At 44.2% G+C, this 16,520-nt stretch overlaps 1 long non-coding RNA gene across 1 annotated transcript in view; it reads right to left on the bottom strand.

The window, feature by feature from the left end:
* LOC135268624 (uncharacterized) overlaps positions 1 to 7,375 on the bottom strand; it is a 72,149-nt gene extending 64,774 nt beyond the window's left edge. Inside the window, exons 1-2 of the long non-coding RNA XR_010336920.1 lie at positions 7,300 to 7,375; positions 4,675 to 4,770 (exon numbers count right to left, since the gene is read on the bottom strand). This is a non-coding gene — a long non-coding RNA (uncharacterized LOC135268624). The remainder of the gene's footprint in view (positions 1 to 4,674; positions 4,771 to 7,299) is intronic.
* Between the last annotated feature and the right edge of the window lie 9,145 nt (positions 7,376 to 16,520).

Genomic DNA, 16,520 nt, shown 5'->3' with positions numbered 1-16,520 from the left:
TTGCTCCAGAATCCTGTCCTTTCTTTCTCTTCTACCTTCCTGTTGGACCTTTTTGTGTGTGTGTGTGTGACAGGATCTTGTTATGCTGCCCAGACTGGAGTGCAGTGGTGTGATCATGGCTCATTGCAGCCTCGACCTCCACGGCTCAAGTGATCCTCCCACCTCAGCCTCCAAGTACCTGGGATTACAGGTGTGTGTCACCATGCCAGGTAATTTTTAAACTTTTTGTAGAGATGGGGTCTTCCTATGTTGCACAGACTGCTCTTGAACTGCTGGGTTCAAGAGATCCTCCTGTCTCTGCCTCCCAAAGTGCTGGGATTATAGGTGTGAACCACTGCTCCTAGCCAGGAGCATTTTTTTTTAAATAAACACTTTACTGAGGTTTTAATTCACATGTCTTAAAATGTACCCATTCAAAATGTGCAATTCAGTGAATTTTAGTATATTGAATGTTATGCAACCACGTCAATTTTAAAACTCTCTCAACTGGGCGCGGTGGCTCACGCCTGTAATCCCAGCACTTTGGGAGGCTGAGATGGGCAAATCACCTGAGGTCACGAGTTTGAGATCAGCCTGAGCAATATGGTGAAACCCCAGCACTATTAAAAACAAACAAACAAACAAACAAAAACTCTCTCGTCACCTCAAAAGGAAAACAAATGTACTCATTAGTGGTCACTCCCCATTTTCCCTCAACCCCCAATCCTGGGAAACCATCAATCTATAGATTTGCCTTTTCTGCACATTTCATATGAGTGGACTCATAGAATACGTGGGTCTTTGTGACTGGCTTTTTCCACTTAGTGTAATGTCTTCAAGTTTTATCCATGTCATAGCCCTCCAGATTATTCAATTGCTCTTGTCAAGGTAAGTGGAATAAAGGGGCAGAGAGAACAATGAGAAGAGAAGAATGAGAAAGAGAATTCAGAAGTCTACGGCACAACAGCACAATGAGATGAAGGCAGGAATAAATTCCCTTCTGTGTACCATGCACCTTAGCGATTTATTAATATTCATTGTCTTATTTAATTTTTATAGTCTAGGAGCATCATCATCCCCTATTTAGATGTGAAAAACTGAAAAGGAATTTGGTAAGTTAGCCAGGGGAATGCAAGTCATCAGGAGTAGAACAAGAATGGGATTCAAGTTTGTCTGGCCCCAAAGCCCACTGTCTTTCTTTCATTAGACTGGGCCACTTTTCAGGCTATCAGATTCTGACAGTGGGTTGCTTCACATCCATGAGTGGTGGGGATTTCTGGTTAGTCTAAAAGAGTGGTGCTTTTAAATCATTTTACTTCCCTAGCCCAGAATCTTCTCATTCATCATCCTTACATTCCTCATTGCAATACTATTTCCAAGAGCCAAGGAAGAACAAGACCCACATGACCAATGTAAAGGACTGGATAAAGTGCGGCACATCCATGCAGTGGATTCAGCAGTAAAATAGGTTGGAAAAGATCCTTCTGGACTGATACAGAATAATCTTGACATAGACAGTGAACGAATGCCAAATGCAGAACAGTATGTATACAATACCACAGTTTATATAAAAAATGTAGAGGAGGAGTGGAAGGTAACACACACACATATGTATTTGCTTGTGTATGCACACAGTAACTGTGCAAGAAATCTCAGAAAATGTAAAACTGGCCCAGTGGCTCATGCCTGTAATCCCAACACTTTTCAGAGACCAAGGCAGGTGGATCACCTGAAGTCAGGCGTTCAAGACCAGCCTGGCCAACATGGTGATAATCCATCTCGACTAAAATTACAAAAATTACCTGGGCATGGTGGTGCACGTGCCTGTGATCCCAGCTACTCAGGAGGCTGAGGCAGGAGAATCTCTTGAACCCGGGAGGTGGAGGTTGCAGTGAGACAAGATCATGCTACTTTACTCCAGTCTGGGCAACAGAGTGAGACGCTTTCTCAAAACAAAAAAGAAAGTAAGTAAGAAAATGTAAAACCTAGTTGCCTCTGTGGAGGGAAACTGGGTGACTGGGGACAGTGATAAGGGGAAAGGGGAATTTCACTCTTTGGCTTTCTGAAACTTTTAACTTTTGAACCATGTGACTGTACACTCTATTCAAAAATGCATACAATATATATTTTTAAATCTACTAAACAGCTCGCTATGGTGGCTCATGCCTGTAATCCCAACACTTTGAGAAGCTGAAGTAGGACTGCTTGAGACCTGGAGATCAACAGCAGCCTGGGCAATATAGTGTGACCCCCATCTCTACAAAACAAAACAAAAATTAGCTAGGCGTGGTGGTGTGTGGCTATTATAGTTCCAGCTATTGAGAAGGCTGAGGTGGGAGAATCCCTTGAGCCCAGGAATTCAAGGCTGCAGTGAGATATGATTGATTGCACCACTACACTCCAGCCTGGGTGACAGTGAAACTCTGACTCAAAACCAATCATGCACTTAACTCATTAATGAGTCCCTTTGACCAGGGGTGGTGGCTCATGCCTGTAATCCCAGCCTTTTGGGAGGCCAAGGTGGGCAGATCACCTGAGGTCAGGAGTTCGAGACCAGCCTGGCCAATATGGTGAAATCCCATCTCTACCAAAAATACAAAAATTAGCCAGGTGTGGTGGTGAGCACCTGCAATCCCAGCTACCCAGGAGGCTGAGGCAGGAGAATCGCTTGAATCAGGAGGCAGAGGTTGCAGTGAGCCGAGATCACACCACTGCACTCCAGCCTGGGCAACAGAGCAAGACTCTCAAAAAAAAAAAAAAAAAAAGAATGAGTCCCTTGGCCCTAACAGGTTCTGATCTGGGTGCTGGGGATATAGACAGGAATAAAGCCAAACAGAAAAAATGGAAAAGACTTTTGCAGACATTACACTTCTTGTTGCTTTTGTTTTGAGAGGGGCTCACTCTGTCACCCAGGCTGGAGTGCAGTGGCACAATCATAGCTCACTGTAACCTCAAACTCCTGGGCTCAAGTGATCTTCCTCCTTCGGCCTCCCCGTAGCTGGGACTGGCTGTGTGCACCACCACGCCCAGCTAATTGTACCCCTTGTTTCATGTGTCCAAAAGACAGCTCCTTTGACACCAGTCATAACTCCTCTATGAACAGAAATCTTCCACTTCTCTCCTGATTTCTCTATAGCATTTAGAACAAGTCTGCACCACACTTAACAATTACTTACCTGCCCCTTTGTTTTGTTTGCTGTGGCTTCAAGAGTGCTCAGTGTAGATCACCCACACTCAGTTGCTGTCACTGTTCACACAGTTGTCCAAGATCATCCCAGGACCTAAGAAATATCTCACCTCTCCCTTCCAACTACTCACTTATTCCCATTGCCACCATCTGAGGAACAAGAGATGAGCAATGGGACCTTCCCAGGCTGTGGTTAAAGATGTGAACCTGTCCTAGGCTCACATTTGGGAGGCCAGAGGTGGGAGGATTGCTTGAGGCCAGGAGTTCTAGACCAGCCTGGGCAATCTAGCAAGATTGTGTCTCCACAAAAAAATAACATTTAAAAAAAATTAGCCATGCATAGTGGCGGATGCACACCACTGTACTCAAACTTGGGCAATAGAACAAGATACTGTTTCATAAAAAATAAATAAATAAATAAATAAATAAATAAATAAATAAATAAAGGTGAACCTGGGTCCAAGTGCTCTTCCTCTTTTTTTAGATTGGGTAAATCAGTCAACCTCTGTACACCTCAGATTCCACAAGTCTAAAGTAGGGATAATGACATGACTTCTGTCAATGGCTGTTGTAATAACTAAATAAATTAACAAACAGCCCACATACCTAAATAAATATAAAGACCTGGTACAGTGGCTCATGCCCATAATCCCAGTACTTTGGGAGGCCAAGGCAGGAGGATCACTTGAGCCGAGTTCAAGACCAGCCTGGGCAGCATAGGGAGACCCTGTCTCTCCAAAAAAAAGAAAAATGCTGGGTAAGGTGGCTTACACCCGTAATCCCAGCACTTTGGGAGACTGAGGCAGGCAGATCACAAGGTCAGGAGATTGAGACCACCCTGGCCAACACAGTGAAACCCCATCTCTACTAAAAATACAAAAATTAGCTGGGTGTGGTGGCTCGCACCTGTAGTCTCAGCTACTCAGTAGGCTGAGGTGGGAAAATCACTTGAACCCAGGAGTCGGAGGTTGCAGTGAGCTGAGAACACACCACTGTACTCCAGCCTGGCAACAGATTGAGACTCCATCTCGAAAAAAAAATGTTGGGCATGGTGGCACATACTTATAGCCCCAGCTACTCAGGAGGTTGAGGCAGGAGGATCACTTGAGCCTGGGAGATTGAGGCTGCAATAAGTTGTGATGGCACCATCGCATTCCTGCCTGAGCAACAGAGTGAGACTCTGTCTCAAAAAAATAAAATATTTAAAAATAAATACACTAAGCACATATAAGTGTTAGGCACGTAGAAAGCAATATGTGGATTTTGTTAATCACTGCTATTATCTTTAGCCATTCCTTCCCCACCTACCACCCCTCTCCCTCAGGTTCAGCCAAACATAACATGTCTCCATTTCTGGAATATATCATGCGCCTGCCCGCTTGGCTGAATACATGTTCTTGTCTTCCCTGTCTGCCTGGTGAGGCTGGACTCTCTGCATAACTCTCCCTCCTTTTCCAGGCAAAATTAGCTGCTCCCTCCTCAAAGTGTCATTGTCCTGCTTTACTTACATGGCCACTTTTCCTGGTAATCATGACATCTCCAATGACAGGATCCATGTCTTGTTCATCTGTTAAGCCAGCAGGGGCCTGGAAGAGGGGGACTGTCTGAGGGGCAAAGACAGGATGACCATGTTAGACCATGCCTGCCATTTATAAGACTGTGGACATACCTCCAAATGTTAGACCCTTTTGACATATCTTCATTTAAAAAATCATTGTGGGAGACTCAAAAAAAAAAAAAAAAGGGAAGTTTACAGCAGGGGTCATGTACTGTTTCATAAAGGGCTTATACTTTTTTTTTTTTAATTTTAGGATTTGTGGGTCATCTAGTCCCTGTTGCAACTATTGAACACTGAATGTCCAACTGCCCTTGTATCTCCCAAGTAACTAAACTACAGGAATGGGATGAGTGTTGCTACGTTCCAATAACATTTTATACATGAAATTTGAATTTCATACCATTTTCATGTGTCACAAACTAGTTTACTTTTGACTTTCATTCAACCATTAAAAATGTAAAACTTGGCCAGGCGCGGTGGCTCACACTTGTAATCCCAGCACTTTGGGAGGCCGAAGTGGGCAGGTGGATCCCCAGGTCAGGAGATCGAGACCATCCTGGCCAACATGGTGAAACCCCTATCTCTAATAAAAATACAAAAAAAAATTAGCTGGGTGTGGTGGTGCCCACCTGTAGTCCCAGCTACTTGGGAGGCTGAGGCAGGAGAATTGCTTGAATCCAGGAGGCTGAGGTTGCAGTGAGCCGAGATCACGCCACTGCACTACAGCCTGGTGACAGAGCGAGACTCCATCTCAACAACAACAAAAATGTAAAACTCGAGGCCAGCCTGGCCAACATGGTGAAGCCCCTTGTCTACCAAAAAATACAAAAAGTAGCTGGGTGTGGTGGCGTGAGCCTGTAGTCCCAGTGACTGGGGTAGGCTGAGGTGGGAGAATCACTCGAACCCAGGAGGAGGTGGCGGCTGCAGTGAGCAGTGATTGTGCCACTGCATTCCAGCCTGAGCGACAGAGTGAGACCCTGTCTCAAAAAAAAAAAAAAGGAAAACTCAGCAGGACACACACAATAGATCATGCCTGTGATCCCAGCACTGGGAGGCCAATGAAGGAGGATTGTTTGAGCTCAGGAGTTCTATATTAGCCTGGGCAACATATTTAGACATCATGTCTATCACCCCAAAAAATGAGCCAAGTGTGGTGGGATGCCCGTCTAGTACCAGTTACTCTAGAGGCTGAGGTGGGAGAACTGTTTGAGCCGGGGTGGCTGAGGCTGCTGTGAGACATGATCACACCACTGCACTCCAGACTGGGCAATAGAGCAAGACAGTGCCTTCAAAAAAAAAAAAAATTAAAACTCACTTCTTTGCTGCAGCCCATACAAACACAGAAGGTAGGCGGATTTGGTGGAAGTGGCTGTGGCTTATAGACTACTGGTATAAAGGATCTTTTTTTCTCCTGCTTTTCAATTATTGCTTGTTTTAGAGACAGGGTCTTACTCTATCGCCTACAGCCTAGACCTCCAGGGCTCAACCGATCGCACCCATGCCCAGCTTTTTTTTTTTTTTTTTTTGGTAGAGATGGGGGTCTTGCTTGCTAAGTTGCTAAGTTGCCTAGGCTTTTTATTTATTTATTTATTTATTTATTTATTTAGACGGACTCTCACTCTGTAGCCCAGAGCTGGAGTGCAGTGGCAAGATCTCAGCTCACTGCAACCTCTGCCTCCGGGTTCAAGCGATTCTCCTGCCTCAGCCTCCCAAGTAGCTGGGACTACAGGTGGGCACCACTCTGCCTGGATCCTTTTTCTATTTTTAGTAGAGATGGGATTTTACCATGTTGGCTAGGCTGGTCTCGAACTCCTGACCTCAAGTGATCCACCCACCTCGGCCTCCCAAAGTGCTGGGATTACAGGATTTTGAGCCTGTAATCCTGGCACCTGGCCTTTTTTCTGTTTCTAAATGAATCCTTGGGGGAAATGGTAGGATTGCCAGATTTAGAAATAAAAATGCAGAACAGCCACCTAAATTTGAATTTTAGGTAAACAAGGGATACTTTTTGTTTTTTTTATTTTTTGCGGGGGGGAGACGGATTCTCTCTCTATCGCCCAGGCTGGAGTACACTCGCACAATCTCGTTTCACTGCAACCTCCGCCTTCCAGGTTCAAATGATTCTGCTGCCTCAGCCTCACGAGTAGCTAGGACTAGAGGTGTGTGCCACCAAGCCCGGTTAACTTTTTGTGTTTTTAGTAGAGACGGGTTAGCCAGGACGGTCTAGATCTCCTGACCTTGTGATCCGCCCACCTCGGCCTCCCAAAATGCTAGGATTACAGGCATGAGCCACCACCCCCCGCCAACAAGAGATACTTTTTAAAAGTATATATCCCATGCAATATTTACGTATTTCATCTGACACGCCTAATTCAAATATTCCATTACTCTCCAGGTGCAAAGATGTTCTTACCCTCCACCCCCACACCCCGCACTACTGGCTCATGGCCCACCCCTCACCCGCTCCCAGTCTTCTTCCTTCCTCTCTTCTCCCTTCCCCCTCCTCCTCTCTGCCGCCGCGCTCCAGCTCCATTTCCCCACCTTCATTCCCTCCCCCATGAGAGTTATCAGTTACCTCTGTATTTTCGCACGTGGAGAGCCGTTTGACCTCACAGTGTGGGCGGGAGAACAGACACTCCCTGTCAATCAGCGGGGAGCAGGCCCGAGGACCACCTCTCCCCAGCGCCAGAGCTGCAGGAAGTTGGCTCCAGTCACGTGGGGCGAGTCCACATGGCCCGGGCAGCTGCCGTCTTGTAAAGTTCCAGGCAAGGAGGATTCTTTTTGGGATTTTCAGGAAGAACAGGAGGTAACACTTTGCAGGCCCGAGGGTGTCAATTCATGGCACTCTGTGATTATCTCTTCTGTGATTGTCTGCAGCTTTTATTAGTATTTATAAATAGTGATAAATTAAAAAGAAAAAAAACCCAGTTTTGTTTCTGTTAGAATCCTGGAAACAAAGGGAAGGCTTTGTATTCCTCCTTAGCCTATGAAAGTAGGACGATGTAAGTCTGCAAGGAACGTTGGGGGACAGGGAACAGGGCACTCCGGGGTGAAATGGCAAGGGTAGAGTCGGGCCTGTGTGAATGTCCCCATCATGAGACCCACCCCTTCCTTGGAAGATCTAATTCTAGTCTATATGTTTACTACTCCTTGATATGGTACATAAATCTGGAAACTGCTCTCCTGGAAGCTCGAGTCTTCCAGGAAGCCTCCGGTCCGGCTCCAATCCTGTGTTTTTCCCGTCTAAACTCATTAACATCCTTAATGAAACCTTTAGCAATGAATCTTGCACTAATGGTTTAGCAATGACTAGCAACACCTCTTGAACTGTTGCTAAGTTTTTTCTATGGTGAAATAGTTCACTCGTTTTCCTTATTTTCCAAGGGCCAGGAATATGCTTTTTATCAGTGTACCTGAAGTCATGGTGGGCTAAAGGTAATTTTGACCCTTTAAGTCGCAGCAGATGACTGTGACAATAATCATATAATCAACTCTGGCATATCAGTTGTCATACAGAAACACACAAGCACTGCATTGGGAGGCCGAGGCGGATGGATCACTTGAGATCAGGTGTTCAAAAGCAGCCTGGGCAACATGGCAAAACCGTGTCTCTACCAAAAATACAAAAATTAGCTGTGGTGGCGTGCCTGTAGTCCCAGCTACTTGGGAGGCTGAGGCAGGAGAATCACTTGAACCCTGGAGGTGGAGGTTGCAGTGAGCCAAGATCATGCCACTGCACTCCAGCGTGGTTGACAGAGTGAGACTCTGCCTCTTGGCTCATCTTTCTTCCGAAGTTAGGTGAATTTTTGTTTCTATAATGTATCTCTAAAACAGTGTAGTTTTCTCCAATAGTTGGTAAAGCAGAAACCTAACAAGGACTTCTTTGAAAAAAAAAAAAAAAAAGCTCGATAAAATACATAATAGCCTGCATATGTGTCTACTTAGGGTTTCAATTGTTAAACTTTGAATCAGTCACAAAATATTCATTCTACTATTCCCAACTCTCTACCTTATGTAAGTGACCTATGATACAAGTACAGGTACACTTCCATTGTTATTTATCCTAGCAGTATCCATATGCTAATCTGTTTGACTTTTTATTTTGTTGGCAAGCTGAAAAATCAGCAAGATAGTGGCTATTGAACCCAATAGAGGATGTTTCTGAGCACTTTTGGCGATATACATTTTAACTTCCAATTCATCTTGAAACTCTTAAATGAAATTTTATTTCGGTATTTGTTTTCACTGTTTCCTCTATTATCTTTTAAGTGTCTTTTTAGCAGAAGGCAAAGGAAAGCTGAGATAGTCTCAGTTTATCGTATAAGAAAGTATTTAAATAGACAGTAATTTGGGGTGGATTGTTAAATTCAAAAAGCAGTCATCTCCTTTTTAAAAAGTAGTTGGGCCGGGTTTGGTGGCTTATGCCTGTAATCCCAATACTTTTGGAGGCTGAGGCGGATGGATCATGAGGTCAAGACAAGGAGACCATCCTGGCCAATATGGTGAAACCCCAAATCTACTAAAAATACAAAAATTCGCCAGGAGTGGTGGCTCTCACCTGTAGTCCCAGCTACTTGAGAGGCTGAGGCAGGAGAATTGCTTGTACCTAGGAGGTAGAGATTGCAGTGAGCCAAGATCGTGCCACTGCACTCCAGTCTGTGTGACAGAGCGAGACTCCATCTCAAAAAAATAAAAAAATAGTTGTTTAAAATAAGTTAAAATCTAATAAAGCAGGCCAGGAGTGGTGGCTCACACCTGTATCCCAGTGCTTTGGGAGGCCAAGGTTAGCAAATCACCTGAGGTCAGGAGGTCAGGACCAGCCCGAACAACATGGTGAAACCTCGCGTCTACTAAAAAATTCAAAAATTAGCAGAGTGTGGTGGTGCATGGCTGTAAGCCAGCTACTCTGGAGGCTGAGGCAGGAGAATTGCTTGAACCCAGGAGGTGGAGATAGTAGTGAGCAAGATGGAGCCATTGCACTCCAGCCTGGGCAACAGAGGGAGACTCCATCTCACCAACAACAAAAAAATAGAATATAGCAATTTGACATTTGTTTTCTCTTCACAAATTTCAAGCAGTACATGTATATTGCTAGTTTATCCCCCATGAAATTCAACTTTGCAAAATAGATTTTTTTTTTTTTTAGACAATGTCTCATTCTATTGCCAGGCTGGAGTGCAGTGGCACAATCTCAGCTCACTGCATGCTCGACCTCCCCAGGCTCAGGTGATCCTCCCACCTCAGTCTCCAGAGTAGCTGGACTACAGGTGTGCACCACCATGCTTGACTAATTTTTCTATTTTTTGTAGAGACAGGGTTTCTTCATGTTACCTAGGTTCATCTCAAACTCCTGGGCTCAAGCGATCCGCCTGCCCCAGCCTCCCATGGTGTTGAGATTACAGGCTTGAGCCACATGGCCCAGCCGCAAAATAGATGTTTTTAAAAGCAGATTTCTTCTTGAAGGTTTTTGTTTTTGTTTTTGTGAGATGAAGTCTTGCTCTGTTGCCCAGACATAATCTTGGCTCACTGCAACCTTTGCCTCCCAGGTTCAAGTGATTCTCCTGTCAGCTTCCCGAGGAGCTGGGATTACATGTGTATGCTACCATCCCCGGCTAATTTTTTGTTTCCTTTTTTTTTTTTGAGATGGAGTCTTGCTCTGTCGCCCAGGCTGGAATGCAGTGGCTTGATCTCGGCTCACTGCAACCTCCACCTCCCTGGTTCAAGTGATTCTCCTGCCTCAGCCTTCTGAGTAGATGGGATTACAGGCTCACACCACCACACCCGGATAATTTTTTTTTATTTTTAGTAGAGACAGAGTTTTACCATGTTGGCCAGACTGGTCTTAAACTCCTGACCTCAAGTGATCCACCCACCTTGGCCTCTCAAGAGTGCTGGGATGGCAGGCATGAGCCACCGTGCCTGGCAATTTTTTGTATTTTTAGTAAAGAGGTTTCACCACTTTGGCCAGGCTGGTCTGGAACTCCTGACTGCAAGTGATCCATCCGCTTCAGCCACCCAAAGTGCTGGAATTACAGGCCTGAGCCACTGAGCCCGGCCCTCTTCTTGAAGTTTTAAGCAATTGATTCTACAAAAAAAAAAAAAAGATGGTAAACCATTTTTTTTCTTTAGGTTAATGTGAGTCAGTCTCCTGATTGTTTTAAAACAGCAGTTAATACTGAAAAGTCATCTACAATTATCTTAAAAATAAATATCTTAATTACCCTGGATTTTGAATGCATTTTCTTTGAATTACTTTATTTAACCTGCATTATGTTCAGTGCTTTTTCTAAATGACAAACTTTTTCTTTTACATGTCAAAACTATTTCAACAATTTTCACTGGGGAAAAAAATCTAAAATATTCACACCCTTAAAAAAAGAGTAATGAAATGAACATGACATACTCTTTTGATAACTCTTACAGGCATTACTTGTGAAAACCAATCAGTGTATAGTCTTATAAAGCAGTGATAGCGCCAGCCCTGAGTAACACAGACCGGGCTTCCCTGTTTGGTGACTATGCTGTCCCCTCTCATCAGCCCTCCCTTTTGCTAGCCTGCCAGTGTGCTGCCAATAATGTGCCACCTTATTATAAGATGAGGGTACCTTATGATGTGCCCTCATCATCCTAATAGCCTGAGACTGGCTCTGGATGCTCAGATAACATCAGGATGCTGTGCTTGTGACAAATGTTTACCATCTAGAGGCTTTGTCATTTACTTCCAGGTTCCAAGCTGGGCTTCTAATTACTAACATTGTTGAGAACACCTTATTTGGGAAGAATAGCAAACTGCTCAGATCCTAAAACCTACCTCCTAGCTCCCCTCGATTTGTGCTTCAAAATTCCTCTTACACAATTATAAAACAGTAAGAGCTCACACTTGGACAGTCTTTATTCTCTCGCGGGCACTGTTTTAAGCTCGTTACATACATCAATTATTGCATCGTCACAACAGTTCTTCCCAATTTTCAGATAGGAAACGGGGGGCACAAAGAGGGCAAGTGACTTGCCCACAGGCATATGGCTGGTACATAGCAGAACTGGGACTCCAACACAGGCAATCTGATTTTGAGGCCTGTATTTCTACCTAAGATACACAGAATCCTTGACCGCCTTTGTCTGTCTGCATGGATGTTGGTGGGAACTCAGATGCACGGAGCAAAGTGTTGGTAATTAGGTTTCACTGCGGCAACCTCAAACATAGCCGTCTTTCTGAAGGAACAACTAGATCCACGCCAGCACTATCTGCTCTCAGGTTCCTCCAATCCAAACTACTACAGTCAGTGTCAGCTACCATCGATGATCCATAAATTTCTATGTGGCAGGCGTAGAACAAACATCTGGGCATTTTACAAACATCTCTAATCCCTGATAGTGGCCCTGTGTAAGGACAGAAATCTCAAAGATGCTGCCAACTGGTTTGTTCCAATCAGGCAGTGATTGGCAGAACCCACACTTACACTTTTATTCCTCAAACACCTCAAGGACAAAGGCCTCCATCACTCTCAATTTGCCTATAGGATAGAAGCCAAATTCCTCACTGGCAGGCAAGGTGCCATGCTATCTTTCTAACCTTATCTCCGCTGGGCTCCAGCTTGACTCCTCTGTTCCAGACTGGCATGTCTGTGCCCTCTCCCCCAACCTACAGGCACACTCCCAGTGCCCAGCCTTCCATCTGTTGTTCCCACGACCTAGAATGTCTTGTTTTCTCCTCTCGGCCCTCTCAAATCCTGTGTGACTACAGTTCAGTCTTCCATCTCATACAAAGTCCTCCTCCACTAAACACTTCGGGTCCTAGCAGTCCCACTTGCCCCTTCTCCCTGCTGGTAGGAGCAGTAGCATTTAGTGGAGGAGGACCTTGTATGAGATGGAATCAACTGGGACACTGATCACACACAGCTGTACTCCTTACATATATGGTATCTCACTTTGTATACATGGTCAGAGGCACCACAGAGAAGTTTCCCTTGGTACCTGTTGTCCAAGACCTTGGACAAAAACAGCTTTCCGTGGACAAAATGAAAAGTAGACGGAACTGATCATCGGTGCCTTCTGTAGCTTTCCCTCCCCACAGTTTCTTCCAATATGTGGAAGGTGTACGTGTGTATATTCTGCTTTCTCTCTACTCTTTTTTCTTTCCAATCAGGAAATAACAACAACAATAACAACATGTTACTGTGTCACTTACTCTTCTCAGCACTCCACAAGTATTAATTATTTTAGTCTTCCCAGCAACCCTTTGAAGTAGGCATTAGTATTAACCCTTTTTTAGAGGTGAGGAGACTGAGTCACAGAGCGGTTAAGGAGCCTAAGGTCACAGAGCTGGGATCCAAAGCTATGCATTTAATCAATACGCTATACTGCTTCACCAATAAAACAATGTATTGTTTTATTCCAACAGTGAAAGTAATGCCTGCTAATTGTTAAAAAAAAATATCAGATAGGCCGGGTGTGGTGGCTCACACCTGTAATCCCACAATTTGAGAGGCTGAGGCAGGCAGATCACTTGAGACCTGGAGTTCCAGATCATCCTGGCCAATATGGTGAAACCCCATCTCTACTAAAAATAAAAAAAAATTGGTCGGGTGTGGTGGCGGGCATCTGCAGTCCCAGCTACTGGGGAGGCTGAGACATGAGAATCACTTGAACTCCGGAATTAGAGGTTGCAGTGAGCCGAGATCCTGCCACCAGATTCCAGTCTGGGTGACAGAGCAAGACTCCGTGTCAAAAACAAAAACAAAAACACAAACACATAGTAAAGTAGGAGAATACCATCCATAATCCTATCACACAGGGAAAATTAAATAACCTGCTTAAGCAGATATAAACATGCATTAGTTTATATTTCAACAATGAAAAAAAATACAGTGAAACTATACTGTACATTATGGGTAGTTTTCTTTTGTTTCTTAATTAAAACATTTAAATAGCTTCCTTGAGGTATAATTTATACACCATGAAATTCATTTGTTTTAATCATACAAATAATTTTAGTAAATGTACGGTTTCGAAACCGTTGCTACAATTCAATTTTAGATCATTTCATTACCCTAAAATATATTTATTTATTTATTTATTTTTGAAGATGGGGTCTCACTCTCTCACAGCAACGGGTGTGATCATAGCTCACTGGAGCCTCAAACTCCTGGGCTCAAGCCATCCTCCCGCCTCAGCCTCCCAAGTAGCTGGGATAACAGGCATAAGCCACCACGTCTGGCTTTCAGGAGGATATTTTATATGCATTTGCAGTTACTCCCAGTATCTACCTCTGGTCCCTGGCAACTGCTAATCTAATTTCTGTTTCTATTGATTTACCTGTTGTGAATATTTCAAGTAAATGAGGTTATATCATGGGTAGTCTTTTGAATCTGGTTCTTCTACATAGCACAATGTTTTCAAGGTTCATCCATGGTGTAGTATGTATCATTACTTCATTCCCTTTGATGGCTGAATAATGTTCCATTGGTATGGATATATCACAGTTTGTTCATTCCTTCACCTGTTGATGGACATTTGAATTGTTTAAAATAAATAATGCTGGGCCAGGTGCGGTGGCTCATGCCTGTAATCCCAGCACTTCGGGAGGCCAAGGTGGACGGCTCACCTGAGGTCAGGCGTTCAAGACCAGCCTGACCAACATGGCAAAACCCTGTCTCTACTAAAAAATACAAAAATTTGTTGGGTGTGGTGGCAGGTGCCTGTAATCCCAGCTACTTGGGAGGCTGAGACAGGGAGAATTGCTTGAACCCGGGAGGCAGAGGTTGAAGTGATCCGAGATTGTGCCACTGCACTCCAGCCTGGGCAACAGAGCAAGACTCTGCCTCAAAAAAAAAAAAATGCTGCTATACATTTTCATCTACAAGTCTTTGTATGGGCATATGTTTTCATTTCTCTGAGGAAGAGACCTAGTATTGAAATTATTGGGTCATTTGTTAAGTTTTCCAAAATGACTGTAAAATTTTACATTCCCATCAGCAATATGTGAGAGTTCTAGTTTCTTCACATCCTCCTCAATACTTCCTATCGTCTATCTTCTTGATTATAGCTATCCTAGTGAGGGTGAAACAATAGCTTATTATGTTTCTTATTTATATTTCTCTAGTGAGTAAAAATACTGAACATCTTTTGGCTATTTGAATCTTTTCTTTTCTTTTTTTCTCTTTTTTTTGAGACAGAGTCTCACTCTGTCACCCAGACTGTGTAGTGCAATGGCACAGTCTTGGCTCACTGCCACCTCTGCCTCCCAGATTCAAGTGATTCTTCTGCCACAGCTTCCTGAGTAGCAGGGATTACAGGTGCCTGCCACCATGCCCAGCTAATTTTTGTATTTTTAGTAGAGATGGGGTCTCACCATGTTGGCCAGGCTGGTCTTGAACTCCTGACCTCATGATTTGCCCGCCTTGGCCTCCCAAAGTGCTAGGATTACAGGCTTGAGCCACCATGCCCGGCCTGGCTATCTAAATATTTTCTTTGATAAAATGTCTATTCAGATCTTTTGTTCAGCAGGGTTTCACTCTGTCTCCCAGACTGGAGCACAGTGGTGGCATCTTAGCTCACCGCAGCCTCCCAGGGTCAAGTGATCCTCCCACTTCAGCCTCCCAAGTAGCTGGGACTACAGATGCACGCTACTACACTTGGCTAAATTTTAAATTTTTTTGCAGAGATGGGGTCTCCCTATATTGCCTAGGCTGGGGTCTCCCTATATTTAATTTTTTTTTGCAGAGATGGGGTCTCCCTATATTGAACTCCTGGGTTCAAGAGATCCTCCTGCCTCAGCATTCCAAAGTGCTGGGATTACAGGTGTAAGCCACCGTGCCTGGCCATATTGAAATACTTTGCCCATTTTTTCAATTGGGTTGTCTTTTCATTATTAAATGTAAGAGCTGTTTATATATTCTGGATACAAATCAGATATATGATGATCATATATATGATTTAAAAATATTTTCTCACAGTCTTGTGAGAAAATGTTTTGGCTTATATTTTCATTTTCTTTTTCCTTTTCTTTATCTTTTGAGCTGGAGTCTTGCTCTGTAGTGTGCAGTGGCAAGATCTTGGCTCCCTGCAACTTCCATCTCCCAGGTTCAAGCGATTCTCCTGCCTCAGCCCCTGGAGTAGCTGGGATTACAGGCACCTACCACCATGCCCCACTAATTTTTGTATTTTTAGTAGAGATGGAGTTTCGCCAAGTAGCCCAGGCTAGTCTCTAACTCCTGACATCACGTGAGCTGCCTGCCTCAGCCTCCCAAAGTGCTGGGATTACAGGTGTGAGCCACTGCGCCCGGCCATATTTTCATTTTCTTAATGGTATCTTTTGAAGACACAAAAGTTTTTAATTTTGGTGAAGTCCAGTTTGTCAGTTTTTTCCTTTTATTACTTTTGCTTTTTTTTTTTTTTTTTGGAGATGGAGTCTCGCTCTGTGGCCCAGGCTGGAGTGCAGTGGTGTGATCTTGGCTTACTGCAACCTCTGCCTCCCGGGTTCAAGCAATTTTCCTGCCTCAGCCTCCTCAGAAGCTGGGATTACAGGTGCAGGCCGCCATACCTGGCTAATTTTTTGTATTTTTGTAGAGACGGGGTTTCACTGCACTGCCCAGGCTGGTCTTGAACTCCTGAACTCAGGCGATCTACCCATCTCGGCCTCCCAAAGTGCTAGGATTACAGGAATGAGCCACTGTGCCCAGCCCACTTTTGCTGTTGGTCTTTGCATAACCCTGACATGTTTTAGAACCGCCCCTCCCCTCACTTACCAATAAGACTTGGATATATTTCTAAGTCAGTAAATACAGATCTGCATCA

The sequence above is a fragment of the Aotus nancymaae genome, unplaced genomic scaffold, assembly GCF_030222135.1.
Source record: "Aotus nancymaae isolate 86718 unplaced genomic scaffold, 86718_ANA_hifiasm-v0.15.2.pri h1tg000041l, whole genome shotgun sequence".
NCBI lineage: Eukaryota > Metazoa > Chordata > Mammalia > Primates > Aotidae > Aotus > Aotus nancymaae.
Note: the sequence above shows the minus strand (reverse complement) of the source record. Positions and strands in the feature narration are given on the sequence as shown.